We start from the raw sequence: 24207 nt of genomic DNA, 5'->3' as shown, positions 1-24207 counted from the left end.
TCTAGCTCTGAAAAAATATTTGGGCTTCTAGCAGTGTGTGGGACTTGTTCTATTAGTCCATCTATACTGACCTCCATCAGGTTGCAAACTGAATATAATTTTTTTCTGCATCTACCTCTGAAAAAATATTTGGGCTTCTAGCTGTGTGTGGGACTTGTTCTATTAGTCCATCTATACTGACCTCCTTCAGGTTGCAAATTGAATATAATATTTTTCTGCATCTAGCTCTGAAAAAATATTTGGACTTCTAGCAGTGTGTGAGACTTGTTCTATTAGTCCATCTATACTGACCTCCATCAGGTTGCAAATTGAATATAATATTTTTCTGCATCTAGCTCTGAAAAAATATTTGGACTTCTATCTGTGTCTGGGACTTGTTCTATTAGTCCATCTATACTGACCTCCATCACGTTGCAAATTGAATATAATTTTTTTCTGCATCTAGCTCTGAAAAAATATTTGGGCTTCTAGCAATATGTTCGACTTGTTCTATTAGTCCATCTATACTGATATCCATCAGGTTGCAAACTGAATATAATTTTTTTCTGCATCTTAATCTGAAAAAATATTTGGCCTTCTAGCAGTGTGTGGGACATGTTCTATTAGTCCATCTATACTGACCTCCATCAGGTTGCAAATTGAATATAATATTTTTCTGCATCTAGCTCTGAAAAAATATTTGGGCTTCTAGCAGTGTGTGGGACTTGTTCTATTAGTCCATCTATACTGACCTCCATCAGGTTGCAAACTGAATATAATTTTTTTCTGCATCTACCTCTGAAATAAAATTTGGGCTTCTAGCAGTGTGTGGGACTTGTTCTATTAGTCCATCTATACTGACCTCCATCAGGTTGCAAATTGAGTATAATATTTTTCTGCATCTAGCTCTGAAAAAATATTTGGCCTTCTAGCAGTGTGTGGGACTTGTTCTATTAGTCCATCTATACTGACCTCCATCAGGTTGCAAATTGAATATAATATTTTTCTGCATCTAGCTCTGAAAAAATATTTGGCCTTCTAGCAGTGTGTGGGACTTGTTCTATTAGTCCATCTATACTGACCTCCATCAGGTTGCAAATTGAATATAATATTTTTCTGCATCTAGTTCTGAAAAAATATTTGGCCTTCTAGCAGTGTGTGGGACTTGTTCTATTAGACCATCTATACAGACCTCCATCACGTTGCAAACTGAATATAATATTTTTCTGCATCTAGCGCTGAAAAAATATTTGGCCTTCTAGCAGTGTGTTGGACTTGTTCTATTAGTCCATCTATACTGACCTCCATCAGGTTGCAAATTGAATATAATTTTTTTCTGCATCTAGCTCTGAAAAAATATTGGGCTTCTAGCTGTGTGTGGGACTTGTTGTATGCGTCCATCTATACTGACCTCCATCAGGTTGCAAACTGAATATATTTTTTTCTGCATCTACCTCTGAAAAAATATTGGGCTTCTAGCTGTGTGTGGGACTTGTTCTATTAATCCATCTATACAGACCTCCATCAGTTTGCAAACTGAATTTAATTTTTTTCTGCATCTAGCTCTGAAAAAATATTTGGCCTTCTAGCAGTGTGTGGGACTTTCTCTATTAGTCCATCTATAGTGACCTCCATCAGGATGCAAATTAAAATAATTTTTATCTGCATCTAGCTCTGAAAAAATATTTGGGCTTCTAGCTGTGTGTGGTACTTGTTCTATTACTCCATCTATACTGACCTCCATCAGGTTGCAAATTGAATATAATTTTTTTCTGCATCTAGCTCTGAAAAAATATTGGGCTTCTAGCTGTGTGTGGGACTTGTTCTATTAGTCCATCTATACTGACCTCCATCAGGTTGCAAATTGAATATAATATTTTTCTGCATCTAGCTCTGAAAAAAAATTTGACCTTCTAGCAGTGTGTGGGACTTGATCTATTAGTCCATCTATACTGACCTTCATCAGGTTGAAAATTAAATATAATATTTTTCTGCATCTAGCTCTGAAAAAATATTTGGGCTTCTAGCAGTGTGTGGGACGTGTTCTATTAGTCCATCTATACTGACCTCCATCAGGTTGCAAACTGAATATAATTTTTTTCTGCATCTACCTCTGAAATAATATTTGGGCTTCTAGCAGTGTGTGGGACTTGTTCTATTAGTCCATCTATACTGACCTCCATCAGGTTGCAAATTGAGTATAATATTTTTCTGCATCTAGCTCTGAAAAAATATTTGGCCTTCTAGCAGTGTGTGGGACTTGTTCTATTAGTCCATCTATACTGACCTCCATCAGGTTGCAAATTGAATATAATATTTTTCTGCATCTAGCTCTGAAAAAATATTTGGCCTTCTAGCAGTGTGTGGGACTTGTTCTATTAGTCCATCTATACTGACCTCCATCAGGTTGCAAATTGAATATAATATTTTTCTGCATCTAGTTCTGAAAAAATATTTGGCCTTCTAGCAGTGTGTGGGACTTGTTCTATTAGTCCATCTATAGTGACCTCCATCAGGTTGCAAATTAAAATAATTTTTATCAGCATCTAGCTCTGAAAAAATATTTCTGCTTCTAGCTTTGTGTGGGACTTGTTCTATTACTCCATCTATACTGACCTCCATCAGGTTGCAAATTGAATATAATTTTTTTCTGCATCTAGCTCTGAAAAAATATTGGGCTTCTAGCAGTGTGTGGGACTTGTTGTATGAGTCGATCTATACTGACCTCCATCAGGTTGCAAACTGAATATATTTTTTTCTGCATCTACCTCTGAAAAAATATTGGGCTTCTAGCTGTGTGTGGGACTTGTTCTATTAATCCATCTATACAGACCTCCATCAGGTTGCAAACTGAATATAATTTTTTTCTGCATCTAGCTCTGAAAAAATATTTGGCCTTCTAGCAGTGTGTGGGACTTTCTCTATTAGTCCATCTATAGTGACCTCCATCAGGTTGCAAATTAAAATAATTTTTATCTGCATCTAGCTCTGAAAAAATATTTGGGCTTCTAGCTGTGTGTGGGACTTGTTCTATTACTCCATCTATACTGACCTCCATCAGGTTGCAAATTGAATATAATTTTTTTCTGCATCTAGCTCTGAAAAAATATTGGGCTTCTAGCTGTGTGTGGGACTTGTTGTATTAGTCCATCTATACTGACCTCCATCAGGTTGCAAACTGAATATATTTTTTTCTGCATCTACGTCTGAAAAAATATTGGGCTTCTAGCTGTGTGTGGGACTTGTTCTATTAATCCATCTATACAGACCTCCATCAGGTTGCAAACTGAATATAATTTTTTTCTGCATCTAGCTCTGAAAAAATATTTGGCCTTCTAGCAGTGCGTGGGACTTTTTCTATTATTCCATCTATACTGACCTCCATCAGGTTGCAAATTAAAAATAATTTTTATCTGCATCTACCTCTGAAAAAATATTTGGGCTTCTAGCTGTGTGTGGGACTTGTTCTATTAGTCCATCTATACTGACCTCCATCACGCTGCAAATTCAACATAATTTTTTGTCTGCATCTAGCTCTGAAAAAATATTTGGCCTTCTAGCAGTGTGTGGGACTTTCTCTATTAGTCCATCTATACTGACCTCCATCAGGTTGCAAATTAAAAATATTTTTTATCTGCATCTAGCTCTGAAAAAATATTTGGGCTTCTAGCTGTGTGTGGGACTTGTTCTATTACTCCATCTTTACTGACCTCCATCAGTTTGCACATTGAATATAATTTTTTTCTGCATCTAGCTCTGAAAAAATATTGGGCTTCTAGCTGTGTGTGGGACTTGTTGTATTAGTCCATCTATACTGACCTCCATCTGGTTGCAAACTGAATATATTTTTTTCTGCATCTACCTCTGAAAAAATATTGGGCTTCTAGCTGTGTGTGGGACTTGTTCTATTAATCCATCTATACAGACCTCCATCAGGTTGCAAACTGAATATAATTTTTTTCTGCATCTAGCTCTGAAAAAATATTTGGCCTTCTAGCAGTGTGTTGGACTTCCTCTATTAGTCCATCTATACTGACCTCCATCAGGTTGCAAACTGAATATAATATTTTTCTGCATCTAGTTCTGAAAAAATATTTGGCCTTCTAGCAGTGTGTGGGACTTGTTCTATTAGTCCAACTATACTGACCTCCATCACGTTGCAAATTGAATATAATATTTTTCTGCATCTAGCTCTGAAAAAATATTTGGCCTTCTAGCAGTGTGTGGGACTTGTTCTATTAGTCCATCTATACTGACCTCCATCAGGTTGCAAATTGAATATAATATTTTTCTGCATCTAGCTCTGAAAAAATATTTGGCCTTCTAGCAGTGTGTAGGACTTGTTCTATTAGTCCATCTATACTGACCTCCATCAGGTTGCAAATTGAATATAATTTTTTTCTGCATCTACCTCTGAAAAAATATTTGGGCTTCTAGCTGTGTGTCGGACTTGTTTTATTAGTCCATCTATACTGACCTCCATCAGGTTGCAAATTGAATATATTTTTTTTCTGCATCTAGCTCTGAAAAAATATTTGTGCTTCTTGCTGTGTGTGGGACTTGTTCTATTAGTCCATCTATACTGACCTCCATCAGGTTGCAAATTGAATATAATATTTTTTTGCATCTAGTTCTGAAAAAATATTTGGCCTTCTTGCAGTGTGTGGGACTTGTTCTATTAGTCCATCTATACTGACCTCCATCACGTTGCAAATTGAATATAATATTTTTCTGCATCTAGCTCTTAAAAAATATTTGGGCTTCTAGCAGTGTGTGGAACTTGTTCTATTAGTCCATCTATACTGACCTCCATCAGGTTGCAAACTGAATATAATTTTTTTGTGCATCTACCTCTGAAAAAATATTTTGGCTTCTAGCTGTGTGTGGGACTTGTTTTATTAGTCCATCTATACTGACCTCCATCAGGTTGCAAACTGAATATAATATTTTTCTGCTTCTAGTTCTGAAAAAATATTTGGCCTTCTAGCAGTGTGTGGGACTTGTTCTATTAGTCCATCTATACTGACCTCCATCACGTTGCAAATTGATTATAATATTTTTCTGTATCTAGCTCTGAAAAAATATTTGGCCTTCTAGCAGTGTGTGGGACTTGTTCTATTAGTCCATCTATACTGACCTCCATCAGGTTGCAAATTGAATATAATATTTTTCTGCATCTAGCTCTGAAAAAATATTTGGCCCTCTAGCAGTGTGTGGGACTTGTTCTATTAGTCCATCTATACTGACCTCCATCAGGTTGCAAATTGAATATAATTTTTTTCTGCATCTACCTCTGAAAAAATATTTGGGCTTCTAGCTGTGTGTCGGACTTGTTTTATTAGTACATCTATACTGACCTCCATCAGGTTGCAAATTGAATATATTTTTTTTCTGCATCTAGCTCTGAAAAAATATTTGGCCTTCTAGCAGTGGGTGGGACTTGTTCTATTAGTCCATCTATACTGACCTCCATCAGGTTGCAAATTGAATATAATTTTTTTCTGCATCTACCTCTGAAAAAATATTTGGGCTTCTAGCTGTGTGTGGGACTTGTTCTATTAGGCCATCTATACTGACCTCCATCACGTTGCAAATTGAATATAATATTTTTCTGCATCTAGTTCTGAAAAAATATTTGGCCTTCTTGCAGTGTGTAGGACTTGTTCTATTAGTCCATCTATACTGACCTCCATCAGGTTGCAAATTGAATATAATTTTTTTCTGCATCTACCTCTGAAAAAATATTTGGGCTTCTAGCTGTGTGTCGGACTTGTTTTATTAGTCCATCTATACTGACCTCCATCAGGTTGCAAATTGAATATATTTTTTTTCTGCATCTAGCTCTGAAAAAATATTTGGCCTTCTAGCAGTGGGTGGGACTTGTTCTATTAGTCCATCTATACTGACCTCCATCAGGTTGCAAATTGAATATAATTTTTTTCTGCATCTACCTCTGAAAAAATATTTGGGCTTCTAGCTGTGTGTGGGATTTGTTCTATTAGGCCATCTATACTGACCTCCATCACGTTGCAAATTGAATATAATATTTTTTTGCATCTAGTTCTGAAAAAATATTTGGCCTTCTTGCAGTGTGTGGGACTTGTTCTATTAGTCCATCTATACTGACCTCCATCACTTTGCAAATTGAATATAATATTTTTCTGCATCTAGCTCTGAAAAAATATTTGTGCTTCTAGCAGTGTGTGGGACTTGTTCTATTAGTCCATCTGTACTGACCTCCATCAGGTTGCAAACTGAATATAATTTTTTTGTGCATCTACCTCTGAAAAAATATTTGGCCTTCTAGCAGTGTGTGGGACTTGTTCTATTAGTCGATCTATACTGACCTCCATCAGGTTGCAAACTGAATATAATTTTTTTGTGCATCTAGCTCTGAAAAAATATTTGGCCTTCTAGCAGTGTGTGGGACTTGTTCTATTAGTCGATCTATACTGACCTCCATCAGGTTGCAAATTGAATATAATTTTTTTCTGCATCTACCTCTGAAAAAATATTTGGGCTTCTAGCTGTGTGTCGGACTTGTTTTATTAGTCAATCTATACTGACCTCCATCAGGTTGCAAATTGAATATTTTTTTTTTCTGCATCTAGCTCTGAAAAAATATTTGGCCTTCTAGCAGTGGGTGGGACTTGTTCTATTACTCCATCTATACTGACCTCCATCAGGTTGCAAATTGAATATAATTTTTTTATGCATCTACCTCTGAAAAAATATTTGGGCTTCTAGCTGTGTGTGGGACTTATTCTATTAGGCCATCTATACTGACCTCCATCACGTTGCAAATTGAATATAATATTTTTCTGCATCTATTTCTGAAAAATATTTGGCCTTCTTGCAGTGTGTGGGACTTGCTCTATTAGTCCATCTATACTGACCTCCATCAGGTTGCAAATTGAATATAATTTTTTTCTGCATCTAGCTCTTAAAAAATATTTGGGCCTCTAGCAGTGTGTGGGACTTGTTCTATTAGTCCATCTATACTGACCTCCATCAGGTTGCAAATTGAATATAATATTTTTCTGCATCTAGCTCTGAAAAAATATTTGGCCTTCTATCAGTGTGTGGGACGTGATCTATTAGTCGATCTATACTGACCTCCATCAGGTTGCAAATTGAATATAATATTTTTCTGCATCTAGCTCTGAAAAAATATTTGGCCTTCTAGCAGTGTGTGGGACTTGTTCTATTAGTCCATCTATACTGACCTCCATCAGGTTGCAAATTGAATATAATATTTTTCTGCATCTAGCTCTGAAAAAATATTTGGCCTTCTAGCATTTTGTGGGACTTGTTCTATTAGTCCATCTATACTGACCTCCATCAGGTTGCAAACTGAATATAATTTTTTTGTGCATCTACCTCTGAAAAAATATTTTGGCTTCTAGCTGTGTGTGGGACTTGTTTTATTAGTCCATCTATACTGACCTCCATCAGGTTGCAAATTGAATATAATATTTTTCTGCATCTAGCTCTGAAAAAATATTTGGCCTTCTAGCCGTGTGTGGGACTTGTTCTATTAGTCCATCTATACTGACCTCCATCAGGTTGCAAATTGAATATAATATTTTTCTGCATCTAGCTCTGAAAAAATATTTGGCCATCTAGCAGTGTGTGGGACTTGCTCTATTAGTCCATCTATACTGACCTCCATCAGGTTGCAAATTGAATATAATATTTTTCTGCATCTATCTGTGTAAAAATATTTGGCCTTCTAGCAGTGTGTGGGACTTGTTCTATTAGTCCATCTATACTGACCTCCATTAGGTTGCAAATTAAATATGATTTTTTTCTGCATCTAGCTCTGAAAAAATATTTGGCCTTCTAGCAGTGTGTGGGACTTGTTCTATTAGTCCATCTATACTGACCTCCATCAGGTTGCAAACTGAATATAATTTTTTTCTGCATCTACCTCTGAAAAAATATTTGCGCTTCTAGCTGTGTGTGGGACTTGTTCTATTAGTCCATCTATACTGACCTCCATCAGGTTGCAAATTGAATATAATATTTTTCTGCATCTAGCTCTGAAAAAATATTTGGCCTTCTAGCAGTGTGTGGGATTTGTTCTATTAGTCCATCTATACTGACCTCCATCAGGTTGCAAATTGAATGTAATATTTTTCTGCATCTAGCTCTGAAAAAATATTTGGCCTTCTAGCAGTGTGTGGGACTTGTTCTATTAGTCCATCTATACTGACCTCCATCAGGTTGCAAATTGAATATAATTTTTTTCTGCATCTACCTCTGAAAAAATATTTGGGCTTCTAGCAGTGTGTGGGACTTGTTCTATTAGTCCATCTATACTGACCTCCATCAGGTTGCAAATTAAATGTAATATTTTTCTGCATCTAGCTCTGAAAAAATATTTGGCCTTCTAGCAGTGTGTGGGACTTGTTCTATTAGTCCATCTATACTGACCTCCATCAGGTTGCAAATTGAATATAATTTTTTTCTGCATCTACCTCTGAAAAAATATTTGGGCTTCTAGCAGTGTGTGGGACTTGTTCTATTAGTCCATCTATACTGACCTCCATCAGGTTGCAAATTGAATATAATATTTTTCTGCATCTAGCTCTGAAAAAATATTTGGCCTTCTAGCAGTGTGTGGGACTTGTTCTATTAGTCCATCTATACTGACCTCCATCAGGTTGCAAATTGAATATAATTTTTTTCTGCATCTACCTCTGAAAAAATATTTGGGCTTCTAGCTGTGTGTCGGACTTGTTTTATTAGTACATCTATACTGACCTCCATCAGGTTGCAAATTGAATATATTTTTTTTCTGCATCTAGCTCTGAAAAAATATTTGGCCTTCTAGCAGTGGGTGGGACTTGTTCTATTAGTCCATCTATACTGACCTCCATCAGGTTGCAAATTGAATATAATTTTTTTCTGCATCTACCTCTGAAAAAATATTTGGGCTTCTAGCTGTGTGTGGGACTTGTTCTATTAGGCCATCTATACTGACCTCCATCACGTTGCAAATTGAATATAATATTTTTCTGCATCTAGTTCTGAAAAAATATTTGGCCTTCTTGCAGTGTGTAGGACTTGTTCTATTAGTCCATCTATACTGACCTCCATCAGGTTGCAAATTGAATATAATTTTTTTCTGCATCTACCTCTGAAAAAATATTTGGGCTTCTAGCTGTGTGTCGGACTTGTTTTATTAGTCCATCTATACTGACCTCCATCAGGTTGCAAATTGAACATATTTTTTTTCTGCATCTAGCTCTGAAAAAATATTTGGCCTTCTAGCAGTGGGTGGGACTTGTTCTATTAGTCCATCTATACTGACCTCCATCAGGTTGCAAATTGAATATAATTTTTTTCTGCATCTACCTCTGAAAAAATATTTGGGCTTCTAGCAGTGTGTGGGACTTGTTCTATTAGTCCATCTGTACTGACCTCCATCAGGTTGCAAACTGAATATAATTTTTTTGTGCATCTACCACTGAAAAAATATTTTGGCTTCTAGCTGTGTGTGGGACTTGTTTTATTAGTCCATCTATACTGACCTCCATCAGGTTGCAAACTGAATATAATATTTTTCTGCATCTAGTTCTGAAAAAATATTTGGCCTTCTAGCAGTGTGTGGGACTTGTTCTATTAGTCCATCTATACTGACCTCCATCACGTTGCAAATTGAATATAATATTTTTCTGCATCTAGCTCTGAAAAAATATTTGGCCTTCTAGCAGTGTGTGGGACTTGTTCTATTAGTCCATCTATACTGACCTCCATCAGGTTGCAAATTGAATATAATATTTTTCTGCATCTAGCTCTGAAAAAATATTTGGCCTTCTAGCAGTGTGTGGGACTTGTTCTATTAGTCGATCTATACTGACCTCCATCAGGTTGCAAATTGAATATAATTTTTTTCTGCATCTACCTCTGAAAAAATATTTGGGCTTCTAGCTGTGTGTCGGACTTGTTTTATTAGTCCATCTATACTGACCTCGATCAGGTTGCAAATTGAATATATTTTTTTTCTGCATCTAGCTCTGAAAAAATATTTGGCCTTCTAGCAGTGGGTGGGACTTGTTCTATTACTCCATCTATACTGACCTCCATCAGGTTGCAAATTGAATATAATTTTTTTATGCATCTACCTCTGAAAAAATATTTGGGCTTCTAGCTGTGTGTGGGACTTATTCTATTAGGCCATCTATACTGACCTCCATCACGTTGCAAATTGAATATAATATTTTTCTGCATCTAGTTCTGAAAAATATTTGGGCCTCTAGCAGTGTGTGGGACTTGTTCTATTAGTCCATCTATACTGACCTCCATCAGGTTGCAAATTGAATATAATATTTTTCTGCATCTAGCTCTGAAAAAATATTTGGCCTTCTATCAGTGTGTGGGACTTGATCTATTAGTCGATCTATACTGACCTCCATCAGGTTGCAAATTGAATATAATATTTTTCTGCATCTAGCTCTGAAAAAATATTTGGCCTTCTAGCAGTGTGTGGGGCTTGTTCTATTAGTCCATCTATACTGACCTCCATCAGGTTGCAAATTGAATATAATATTTTTCTGCATCTAGCTCTGAAAAAATATTTGGCCTTCTAGCAGTGTGTGGGACTTGTTCTATTAGTCCATCTATACTGACCTCCATCAGGTTGCAAACTGAATATAATTTTTTTGTGCATCTACCTCTGAAAAAATATTTTGGCTTCTAGCTGTGTGTGGGACTTGTTTTATTAGTCCATCTATACTGACCTCCATCAGGTTGCAAATTGAATATAATATTTTTCTGCATCTAGCTCTGAAAAAATATTTGGCCTTCTAGCCGTGTGTGGGACTTGTTCTATTAGTCCATCTATACTGACCTCCATCAGGTTGCAAATTGAATATAATATTTTTCTGCATCTAGCTCTGAAAAAATATTTGGGCTTCTAGCTGTGTGTCGGACTTGTTTTATTAGTCCATCTATACTGACCTCCATCAGGTTGCAAATTGAATATATTTTTTTTCTGCATCTAGCTCTGAAAAAATATTTGGCCTTCTAGCAGTGGGTGGGACTTGTTCTATTAGTCCATCTATACTGACCTCCATCAGGTTGCAAATTGAATATAATTTTTTTCTGCATCTACCTCTGAAAAAATATTTGGGCTTCTAGCTGTGTGTGGGATTTGTTCTATTAGGCCATCTATACTGACCTCCATCACGTTGCAAATTGAATATAATATTTTTTTGCATCTAGTTCTGAAAAAATATTTGGTCTTCTTGCAGTGTGTGGGACTTGTTCTATTAGTCCATCTATACTGACCTCCATCACTTTGCAAATTGAATATAATATTTTTCTGCATCTAGCTCTGAAAAAATATTTGTGCTTCTAGCAGTGTGTGGGACTTGTTCTATTAGTCCATCTGTACTGACCTCCATCAGGTTGCAAACTGAATATAATTTTTTTGTGCATCTACCTCTGAAAAAATATTTGGCCTTCTAGCAGTGTGTGGGACTTGTTCTATTAGTCGATCTATACTGACCTCCATCAGGTTGCAAACTGAATATAATTTTTTTGTGCATCTAGCTCTGAAAAAATATTTGGCCTTCTAGCAGTGTGTGGGACTTGTTCTATTAGTCGATCTATACTGACCTCCATCAGGTTGCAAATTGAATATAATTTTTTTCTGCATCTACCTCTGAAAAAATATTTGGGCTTCTAGCTGTGTGTCGGACTTGTTTTATTAGTCAATCTATACTGACCTCCATCAGGTTGCAAATTGAATATTTTTTTTTTCTGCATCTAGCTCTGAAAAAATATTTGGCCTTCTAGCAGTGGGTGGGACTTGTTCTATTACTCCATCTATACTGACCTCCATCAGGTTGCAAATTGAATATAATTTTTTTATGCATCTACCTCTGAAAAAATATTTGGGCTTCTAGCTGTGTGTGGGACTTATTCTATTAGGCCATCTATACTGACCTCCATCACGTTGCAAATTGAATATAATATTTTTCTACATCTATTTCTGAAAAATATTTGGCCTTCTTGCAGTGTGTGGGACTTGCTCTATTAGTCCATCTATACTGACCTCCATCAGGTTGCAAATTGAATATAATTTTTTTCTGCATCTAGCTCTTAAAAAATATTTGGGCCTCTAGCAGTGTGTGGGACTTGTTCTATTAGTCCATCTATACTGACCTCCATCAGGTTGCAAATTGAATATAATATTTTTCTGCATCTAGCTCTGAAAAAATATTTGGCCTTCTATCAGTGTGTGGGACGTGATCTATTAGTCGATCTATACTGACCTCCATCAGGTTGCAAATTGAATATAATATTTTTCTGCATCTAGCTCTGAAAAAATATTTGGCCTTCTAGCAGTGTGTGGGACTTGTTCTATTAGTCCATCTATACTGACCTCCATCAGGTTGCAAATTGAATATAATATTTTTCTGCATCTAGCTCTGAAAAAATATTTGGCCTTCTAGCATTTTGTGGGACTTGTTCTATTAGTCCATCTATACTGACCTCCATCAGGTTGCAAACTGAATATAATTTTTTTGTGCATCTACCTCTGAAAAAATATTTTGGCTTCTAGCTGTGTGTGGGACTTGTTTTATTAGTCCATCTATACTGACCTCCATCAGGTTGCAAATTGAATATAATATTTTTCTGCATCTAGCTCTGAAAAAATATTTGGCCTTCTAGCCGTGTGTGGGACTTGTTCTATTAGTCCATCTATACTGACCTCCATCAGGTTGCAAATTGAATATAATATTTTTCTGCATCTAGCTCTGAAAAAATATTTGGCCATCTAGCAGTGTGTGGGACTTGCTCTATTAGTCCATCTATACTGACCTCCATCAGGTTGCAAATTGAATATAATATTTTTCTGCATCTATCTGTGTAAAAATATTTGGCCTTCTAGCAGTGTGTGGGACTTGTTCTATTAGTCCATCTATACTGACCTCCATTAGGTTGCAAATTAAATATGATTTTTTTCTGCATCTAGCTCTGAAAAAATATTTGGCCTTCTAGCAGTGTGTGGGACTTGTTCTATTAGTCCATCTATACTGACCTCCATCAGGTTGCAAACTGAATATAATTTTTTTCTGCATCTACCTCTGAAAAAATATTTGCGCTTCTAGCTGTGTGTGGGACTTGTTCTATTAGTCCATCTATACTGACCTCCATCAGGTTGCAAATTGAATATAATATTTTTCTGCATCTAGCTCTGAAAAAATATTTGGCCTTCTAGCAGTGTGTGGGATTTGTTCTATTAGTCCATCTATACTGACCTCCATCAGGTTGCAAATTGAATGTAATATTTTTCTGCATCTAGCTCTGAAAAAATATTTGGCCTTCTAGCAGTGTGTGGGACTTGTTCTATTAGTCCATCTATACTGACCTCCATCAGGTTGCAAATTGAATATAATTTTTTTCTGCATCTACCTCTGAAAAAATATTTGGGCTTCTAGCAGTGTGTGGGACTTGTTCTATTAGTCCATCTATACTGACCTCCATCAGGTTGCAAATTGAATATAATATTTTTCTGCATCTAGCTCTGAAAAAATATTTGGCCTTCTAGCAGTGTGTGGGACTTGTTCTATTAGTCCATCTATACTGACCTCCATCAGGTTGCAAATTGAATATAATTTTTTTCTGCATCTACCTCTGAAAAAATATTTGGGATTCTAGCTGTGTGTCGGACTTGTTTTATTAGGACATCTATACTGACCTCCATCAGGTTGCAAATTGAATATATTTTTTTTCTGCATCTAGCTCTGAAAAAATATTTGGCCTTCTAGCAGTGGGTGGGACTTGTTCTATTAGTCCATCTATACTGACCTCCATCAGGTTGCAAATTGAATATAATTTTTTTCTGCATCTACCTCTGAAAAAATATTTGGGCTTCTAGCTGTGTGTGGGACTTGTTCTATTAGGCCATCTATACTGACCTCCATCACGTTGCAAATTGAATATAATATTTTTCTGCATCTAGTTCTGAAAAAATATTTGGCCTTCTTGCAGTGTGTAGGACTTGTTCTATTAGTCCATCTATACTGACCTCCATCAGGTTGCAAATTGAATATAATTTTTTTCTGCATCTACCTCTGAAAAAATATTTGGGCTTCTAGCTGTGTGTCGGACTTGTTTTATTAGTCCATCTATACTGACCTCCATCAGGTTGCAAATTGAATATATTTTTTTTCTGCATCTAGCTCTGAAAAAATATTTGGCCTTCTAGCAGTGGGTGGGACTTGTTCTATTAGTCCATCTATACTGACCTCCATCAGGTTGCAAATTGAATATAATTTTTTTCTGCATCTACCTCTGAAAAAATATTTGGGCTTCTAGCAGTGTGTGGGACTTGTTCTATTAGTCCATCTGTACTGACCTCCATCAGGTTGCAAACTGAATATAATTTTTTTGTGCATCTACCACTGAAAAAATATTTTGGCTTCTAGCTGTGTGTGGGACTTGTTTTATTAGTCCATCTATACTGACCTCCATCAGGTTGCAAACTGAATATAATATTTTTCTGCATCTAGTTCTGAAAAAATATTTGGCCTTCTAGCAGTGTGTGGGACTTGTTCTATTAGTCCATCTATACTGACCTCCATCAGGTTGCAAATTGAATATATTTTTTTTCTGCATCTAGCTCTGAAAAAATATTTGGCCTTCTAGCAGTGGGTGGGACTTGTTCTATTAGTCCATCTATACTGACCTCCATCAGGTTGCAAATTGAATATAATTTTTTTCTGCATCTACCTCTGAAAAAATATTTGGGCTTCTAGCTGTGTGTGGGATTTGTTCTATTAGGCCATCTATACTGACCTCCATCACGTTGCAAATTGAATATAATATTTTTTTGCATCTAGTTCTGAAAAAATATTTGGCCTTCTTGCAGTGTGTGGGACTTGTTCTATTAGTCCATCTATACTGACCTCCATCACTTTGCAAATTGAATATAATATTTTTCTGCATCTAGCTCTGAAAAAATATTTGTGCTTCTAGCAGTGTGTGGGACTTGTTCTATTAGTCCATCTGTACTGACCTCCATCAGGTTGCAAACTGAATATAATTTTTTTGTGCATCTACCTCTGAAAAAATATTTGGCCTTCTAGCAGTGTGTGGGACTTGTTCTATTAATCGATCTATACTGACCTCCATCAGGTTGCAAACTGAATATAATTTTTTTGTGCATCTAGCTCTGAAAAAATATTTGGCCTTCTAGCAGTGTGTGGGACTTGTTCTATTAGTCGATCTATACTGACCTCCATCAGGTTGCAAATTGAATATAATTTTTTTCTGCATCTACCTCTGAAAAAATATTTGGGCTTCTAGCTGTGTGTCGGACTTGTTTTATTAGTCAATCTATACTGACCTCCATCAGGTTGCAAATTGAATATTTTTTTTTTCTGCATCTAGCTCTGAAAAAATATTTGGCCTTCTAGCAGTGGGTGGGACTTGTTCTATTACTCCATCTATACTGACCTCCATCAGGTTGCAAATTGAATATAATTTTTTTATGCATCTACCTCTGAAAAAATATTTGGGCTTCTAGCTGTGTGTGGGACTTATTCTATTAGGCCATCTATACTGACCTCCATCACGTTGCAAATTGAATATAATATTTTTCTACATCTATTTCTGAAAAATATTTGGCCTTCTTGCAGTGTGTGGGACTTGCTCTATTAGTCCATCTATACTGACCTCCATCAGGTTGCAAATTGAATATAATTTTTTTCTGCATCTAGCTCTTAAAAAATATTTGGGCCTCTAGCAGTGTGTGGGACTTGTTCTATTAGTCCATCTATACTGACCTCCATCAGGTTGCAAATTGAATATAATATTTTTCTGCATCTAGCTCTGAAAAAATATTTGGCCTTCTATCAGTGTGTGGGACGTGATCTATTAGTCGATCTATACTGACCTCCATCAGGTTGCAAATTGAATATAATATTTTTCTGCATCTAGCTCTGAAAAAATATTTGGCCTTCTAGCAGTGTGTGGGACTTGTTCTATTAGTCCATCTATACTGACCTCCATCAGGTTGCAAATTGAATATAATATTTTTCTGCATCTAGCTCTGAAAAAATATTTGGCCTTCTAGCATTTTGTGGGACTTGTTCTATTAGTCCATCTATACTGACCTCCATCAGGTTGCAAACTGAATATAATTTTTTTGTGCATCTACCTCTGAAAAAATATTTTGGCTTCTAGCTGTGTGTGGGACTTGTTTTATTAGTCCATCTATACTGACCTCCATCAGGTTGCAAATTGAATATAATATTTTTCTGCATCTAGCTCTGAAAAAATATTTGGCCTTCTAGCCGTGTGTGGGACTTGTTCTATTAGTCCATCTATACTGACCTCCATCAGGTTGCAAATTGAATATAATATTTTTCTGCATCTAGCTCTGAAAAAATATTTGGCCATCTAGCAGTGTGTGGGACTTGCTCTATTAGTCCATCTATACTGACCTCCATCAGGTTGCAAATTGAATATAATATTTTTCTGCATCTATCTGTGTAAAAATATTTGGCCTTCTAGCAGTGTGTGGGACTTGTTCTATTAGTCCATCTATACTGACCTCCATTAGGTTGCAAATTAAATATGATTTTTTTCTGCATCTAGCTCTGAAAAAATATTTGGCCTTCTAGCAGTGTGTGGGACTTGTTCTATTAGTCCATCTATACTGACCTCCATCAGGTTGCAAACTGAATATAATTTTTTTCTGCATCTACCTCTGAAAAAATATTTGCGCTTCTAGCTGTGTGTGGGACTTGTTCTATTAGTCCATCTATACTGACCTCCATCAGGTTGCAAATTGAATATAATATTTTTCTGCATCTAGCTCTGAAAAAATATTTGGCCTTCTAGCAGTGTGTGGGATTTGTTCTATTAGTCCATCTATACTGACCTCCATCAGGTTGCAAATTGAATGTAATATTTTTCTGCATCTAGCTCTGAAAAAATATTTGGCCTTCTAGCAGTGTGTGGGACTTGTTCTATTAGTCCATCTATACTGACCTCCATCAGGTTGCAAATTGAATATAATTTTTTTCTGCATCTACCTCTGAAAAAATATTTGGGCTTCTAGCAGTGTGTGGGACTTGTTCTATTAGTCCATCTATACTGACCTCCATCAGGTTGCAAATTGAATATAATATTTTTCTGCATCTAGCTCTGAAAAAATATTTGGCCTTCTAGCAGTGTGTGGGACTTGTTCTATTAGTCCATCTATACTGACCTCCATCAGGTTGCAAATTGAATATAATTTTTTTCTGCATCTACCTCTGAAAAAATATTTGGGCTTCTAGCTGTGTGTCGGACTTGTTTTATTAGTACATCTATACTGACCTCCATCAGGTTGCAAATTGAATATATTTTTTTTCTGCATCTAGCTCTGAAAAAATATTTGGCCTTCTAGCAGTGGGTGGGACTTGTTCTATTAGTCCATCTATACTGACCTCCATCAGGTTGCAAATTGAATATAATTTTTTTCTGCATCTACCTCTGAAAAAATATTTGGGCTTCTAGCTGTGTGTGGGACTTGTTCTATTAGGCCATCTATACTGACCTCCATCACGTTGCAAATTGAATATAATATTTTTCTGCATCTAGTTCTGAAAAAATATTTGGCCTTCTTGCAGTGTGTAGGACTTGTTCTATTAGTCCATCTATACTGACCTCCATCAGGTTGCAAATTGAATATAATTTTTTTCTGCATCTACCTCTGAAAAAATATTTGGGCTTCTAGCTGTGTGTCGGACTTGTTTTATTAGTCCATCTATACTGACCTCCATCAGGTTGCAAATTGAATATATTTTTTTTCTGCATCTAGCTCTGAAAAAATATTTGGCCTTCTAGCAGTGGGTGGGACTTGTTCTATTAGTCCATCTATACTGACCTCCATCAGGTTGCAAATTGAATATAATTTTTTTCTGCATCTACCTCTGAAAAAATATTTGGGCTTCTAGCAGTGTGTGGGACTTGTTCTATTAGTCCATCTGTACTGACCTCCATCAGGTTGCAAACTGAATATAATGTTTTTGTGCATCTACCACTGAAAAAATATTTTGGCTTCTAGCTGTGTGTGGGACTTGTTTTATTAGTCCATCTATACTGACCTCCATCAGGTTGCAAACTGAATATAATATTTTTCTGCATCTAGTTCTGAAAAAATATTTGGCCTTCTAGCAGTGTGTGGGACTTGTTCTATTAGTCCATCTATACTGACCTCCATCACGTTGCAAATTGAATATAATATTTTTCTGCATCTAGCTCTGAAAAAATATTTGGCCTTCTAGCAGTGTGTGGGACTTGTTCTATTAGTCCATCTATACTGACCTCCATCAGGTTGCAAATTGAATATAATATTTTTCTGCATCTAGCTCTGAAAAAATATTTGGCCTTCTAGCAGTGTGTGGGACTTGTTCTATTAGTCGATCTATACTGACCTCCATCAGGTTGCAAATTGAATATAATTTTTTTCTGCATCTACCTCTGAAAAAATATTTGGGCTTCTAGCTGTGTGTCGGACTTGTTTTATTAGTCCATCTATACTGACCTCGATCAGGTTGCAAATTGAATATATTTTTTTTCTGCATCTAGCTCTGAAAAAATATTTGGCCTTCTAGCAGTGGGTGGGACTTGTTCTATTACTCCATCTATACTGACCTCCATCAGGTTGCAAATTGAATATAATTTTTTTATGCATCTACCTCTGAAAAAATATTTGGGCTTCTAGCTGTGTGTGGGACTTATTCTATTAGGCCATCTATACTGACCTCCATCACGTTGCAAATTGAATATAATATTTTTCTGCATCTAGTTCTGAAAAATATTTGGGCCTCTAGCAGTGTGTGGGACTTGTTCTATTAGTCCATCTATACTGACCTCCATCAGGTTGCAAATTGAATATAATATTTTTCTGCATCTAGCTCTGAAAAAATATTTGGCCTTCTATCAGTGTGTGGGACTTGATCTATTAGTCGATCTATACTGACCTCCATCAGGTTGCAAATTGAATATAATATTTTTCTGCATCTAGCTCTGAAAAAATATTTGGCCTTCTAGCAGTGTGTGGGGCTTGTTCTATTAGTCCATCTATACTGACCTCCATCAGGTTGCAAATTGAATATAATATTTTTCTGCATCTAGCTCTGAAAAAATATTTGGCCTTCTAGCAGTGTGTGGGACTTGTTCTATTAGTCCATCTATACTGACCTCCATCAGGTTGCAAACTGAATATAATTTTTTTGTGCATCTACCTCTGAAAAAATATTTTGGCTTCTAGCTGTGTGTGGGACTTGTTTTATTAGTCCATCTATACTGACCTCCATCAGGTTGCAAATTGAATATAATATTTTTCTGCATCTAGCTCTGAAAAAATATTTGGCCTTCTAGCCGTGTGTGGGACTTGTTCTATTAGTCCATCTATACTGACCTCCATCAGGTTGCAAATTGAATATAATATTTTTCTGCATCTAGCTCTGAAAAAATATTTGGCCATCTAGCAGTGTGTGGGACTTGCTCTATTAGTCCATCTATACTGACCTCCATCAGGTTGCAAATTGAATATAATATTTTTCTGCATCTATCTCTGTAAAAATATTTGGCCTTCTAGCAGTGTGTGGGACTTGTTCTATTAGTCCATCTATACTGACCTCCATTAGGTTGCAAATTAAATATGATTTTTTTCTGCATCTAGCTCTGAAAAAATATTTGGCCTTCTAGCAGTGTGTGGGACTTGTTCTATTAGTTCATCTATACTGACCTCCATCAGGTTGCAAACTGAATATAATTTTTTTCTGCATCTACCTCTGAAAAAATATTTGGGCTTCTAGCTGTGTGTCGGACTTGTTTTATTAGTCAATCTATACTGACCTCCATCAGGTTGCAAATTGAATATTTTTTTTTTCTGCATCTAGCTCTGAAAAAATATTTGGCCTTCTAGCAGTGGGTGGGACTTGTTCTATTACTCCATCTATACTGACCTCCATCAGGTTGCAAATTGAATATAATTTTTTTATGCATCTACCTCTGAAAAAATATTTGGGCTTCTAGCTGTGTGTGGGACTTATTCTATTAGGCCATCTATACTGACCTCCATCACGTTGCAAATTGAATATAATATTTTTCTACATCTATTTCTGAAAAATATTTGGCCTTCTTGCAGTGTGTGGGACTTGCTCTATTAGTCCATCTATACTGACCTCCATCAGGTTGCAAATTGAATATAATTTTTTTCTGCATCTAGCTCTTAAAAAATATTTGGGCCTCTAGCAGTGTGTGGGACTTGTTCTATTAGTCCATCTATACTGACCTCCATCAGGTTGCAAATTGAATATAATATTTTTCTGCATCTAGCTCTGAAAAAATATTTGGCCTTCTATCAGTGTGTGGGACGTGATCTATTAGTCGATCTATACTGACCTCCATCAGGTTGCAAATTGAATATAATATTTTTCTGCATCTAGCTCTGAAAAAATATTTGGCCTTCTAGCAGTGTGTGGGACTTGTTCTATTAGTCCATCTATACTGACCTCCATCAGGTTGCAAATTGAATATAATATTTTTCTGCATCTAGCTCTGAAAAAATATTTGGCCTTCTAGCATTTTGTGGGACTTGTTCTATTAGTCCATCTATACTGACCTCCATCAGGTTGCAAACTGAATATAATTTTTTTGTGCATCTACCTCTGAAAAAATATTTTGGCTTCTAGCTGTGTGTGGGACTTGTTTTATTAGTCCATCTATACTGACCTCCATCAGGTTGCAAATTGAATATAATATTTTTCTGCATCTAGCTCTGAAAAAATATTTGGCCTTCTAGCCGTGTGTGGGACTTGTTCTATTAGTCCATCTATACTGACCTCCATCAGGTTGCAAATTGAATATAATATTTTTCTGCATCTAGCTCTGAAAAAATATTTGGCCATCTAGCAGTGTGTGGGACTTGCTCTATTAGTCCATCTATACTGACCTCCATCAGGTTGCAAATTGAATATAATATTTTTCTGCATCTATCTGTGTAAAAATATTTGGCCTTCTAGCAGTGTGTGGGACTTGTTCTATTAGTCCATCTATACTGACCTCCATTAGGTTGCAAATTAAATATGATTTTTTTCTGCATCTAGCTCTGAAAAAATATTTGGCCTTCTAGCAGTGTGTGGGACTTGTTCTATTAGTCCATCTATACTGACCTCCATCAGGTTGCAAACTGAATATAATTTTTTTCTGCATCTACCTCTGAAAAAATATTTGCGCTTCTAGCTGTGTGTGGGACTTGTTCTATTAGTCCATCTATACTGACCTCCATCAGGTTGCAAATTGAATATAATATTTTTCTGCATCTAGCTCTGAAAAAATATTTGGCCTTCTAGCAGTGTGTGGGATTTGTTCTATTAGTCCATCTATACTGACCTCCATCAGGTTGCAAATTGAATGTAATATTTTTCTGCATCTAGCTCTGAAAAAATATTTGGCCTTCTAGCAGTGTGTGGGACTTGTTCTATTAGTCCATCTATACTGACCTCCATCAGGTTGCAAATCGAATATAATTTTTTTCTGCATCTACCTCTGAAAAAATATTTGGGCTTCTAGCAGTGTGTGGGACTTGTTCTATTAGTCCATCTATACTGACCTCCATCAGGTTGCAAATTGAATATAATATTTTTCTGCATCTAGCTCTGAAAAAATATTTGGCCTTCTAGCAGTGTGTGGGACTTGTTCTATTAGTCCATCTATACTGACCTCCATCAGGTTGCAAATTGAATATAATTTTTTTCTGCATCTACCTCTGAAAAAATATTTGGGCTTCTAGCTGTGTGTCGGACTTGTTTTATTAGTACATCTATACTGACCTCCATCAGGTTGCAAATTGAATATATTTTTTTTCTGCATCTAGCTCTGAAAAAATATTTGGCCTTCTAGCAGTGGGTGGGACTTGTTCTATTAGTCCATCTATACTGACCTCCATCAGGTTGCAAATTGAATATAATTTTTTTCTGCATCTACCTCTGAAAAAATATTTGGGCTTCTAGCTGTGTGTGGGACTTGTTCTATTAGGCCATCTATACTGACCTCCATCACGTTGCAAATTGAATATAATATTTTTCTGCATCTAGTTCTGAAAAAATATTTGGCCTTCTTGCAGTGTGTAGGACTTGTTCTATTAGTCCATCTATACTGACCTCCATCAGGTTGCAAATTGAATATAATTTTTTTCTGCATCTACCTCTGAAAAAATATTTGGGCTTCTAGCTGTGTGTCGGACTTGTTTTATTAGTCCATCTATACTGACCTCCATCAGGTTGCAAATTGAATATATTTTTTTTCTGCATCTAGCTCTGAAAAAATATTTGGCCTTCTAGCAGTGGGTGGGACTTGTTCTATTAGTCCATCTATACTGACCTCCATCAGGTTGCAAATTGAATATAATTTTTTTCTGCATCTACCTCTGAAAAAATATTTGGGCTTCTAGCAGTGTGTGGGACTTGTTCTATTAGTCCATCTGTACTGACCTCCATCAGGTTGCAAACTGAATATAATTTTTTTGTGCATCTACCACTGAAAAAATATTTTGGCTTCTAGCTGTGTGTGGGACTTGTTTTATTAGTCCATCTATACTGACCTCCATCAGGTTGCAAACTGAATATAATATTTTTCTGCATCTAGTTCTGAAAAAATATTTGGCCTTCTAGCAGTGTGTGGGACTTGTTCTATTAGTCCATCTATACTGACCTCCATCACGTTGCAAATTGAATATAATATTTTTCTGCATCTAGCTCTGAAAAAATATTTGGCCTTCTAGCAGTGTGTGGGACTTGTTCTATTAGTCCATCTATACTGACCTCCATCAGGTTGCAAATTGAATATAATATTTTTCTGCATCTAGCTCTGAAAAAATATTTGGCCTTCTAGCAGTGTGTGGGACTTGTTCTATTAGTCGATCTATACTGACTTCCATCAGGTTGCAAATTGAATATAATTTTTTTCTGCATCTACCTCTGAAAAAATATTTGGGCTTCTAGCTGTGTGTCGGACTTGTTTTATTAGTCCATCTATACTGACCTCGATCAGGTTGCAAATTGAATATATTTTTTTTCTGCATCTAGCTCTGAAAAAATATTTGGCCTTCTAGCAGTGGGTGGGACTTGTTCTATTACTCCATCTATACTGACCTCCATCAGGTTGCAAATTGAATATAATTTTTTTATGCATCTACCTCTGAAAAAATATTTGGGCTTCTAGCTGTGTGTGGGACTTATTCTATTAGGCCATCTATACTGACCTCCATCACGTTGCAAATTGAATATAATATTTTTCTGCATCTAGTTCTGAAAAATATTTGGGCCTCTAGCAGTGTGTGGGACTTGTTCTATTAGTCCATCTATACTGACCTCCATCAGGTTGCAAATTGAATATAATATTTTTCTGCATCTAGCTCTGAAAAAATATTTGGCCTTCTATCAGTGTGTGGGACTTGATCTATTAGTCGGTCTATACTGACCTCCATCAGGTTGCAAATTGAATATAATATTTTTCTGCATCTAGCTCTGAAAAAATATTTGGCCTTCTAGCAGTGTGTGGGGCTTGTTCTATTAGTCCATCTATACTGACCTCCATCAGGTTGCAAATTGAATATAATATTTTTCTGCATCTAGCTCTGAAAAAATATTTGGCCTTCTAGCAGTGTGTGGGACTTGTTCTATTAGTCCATCTATACTGACCTCCATCAGGTTGCAAACTGAATATAATTTTTTTGTGCATCTACCTCTGAAAAAATATTTTGGCTTCTAGCTGTGTGTGGGACTTGTTTTATTAGTCCATCTATACTGACCTCCATCAGGTTGCAAATTGAATATAATATTTTTCTGCATCTAGCTCTGAAAAAATATTTGGCCTTCTAGCCGTGTGTGGGACTTGTTCTATTAGTCCATCTATACTGACCTCCATCAGGTTGCAAATTGAATATAATATTTTTCTGCATCTAGCTCTGAAAAAATATTTGGCCATCTAGCAGTGTGTGGGACTTGCTCTATTAGTCCATCTATACTGACCTCCATCAGGTTGCAAATTGAATATAATATTTTTCTGCATCTATCTCTGTAAAAATATTTGGCCTTCTAGCAGTGTGTGGGACTTGTTCTATTAGTCCATCTATACTGACCTCCATTAGGTTGCAAATTAAATATGATTTTTTTCTGCATCTAGCTCTGAAAAAATATTTGGCCTTCT

This window comes from Phyllobates terribilis, unplaced genomic scaffold, assembly GCF_046119375.1.
Source record: "Phyllobates terribilis strain yellow unplaced genomic scaffold, ASM4611937v1 Scaffold_2__4_contigs__length_985480577, whole genome shotgun sequence".
NCBI lineage: Eukaryota > Metazoa > Chordata > Amphibia > Anura > Dendrobatidae > Phyllobates > Phyllobates terribilis.
This window is presented reverse-complemented; position numbering follows the sequence as displayed.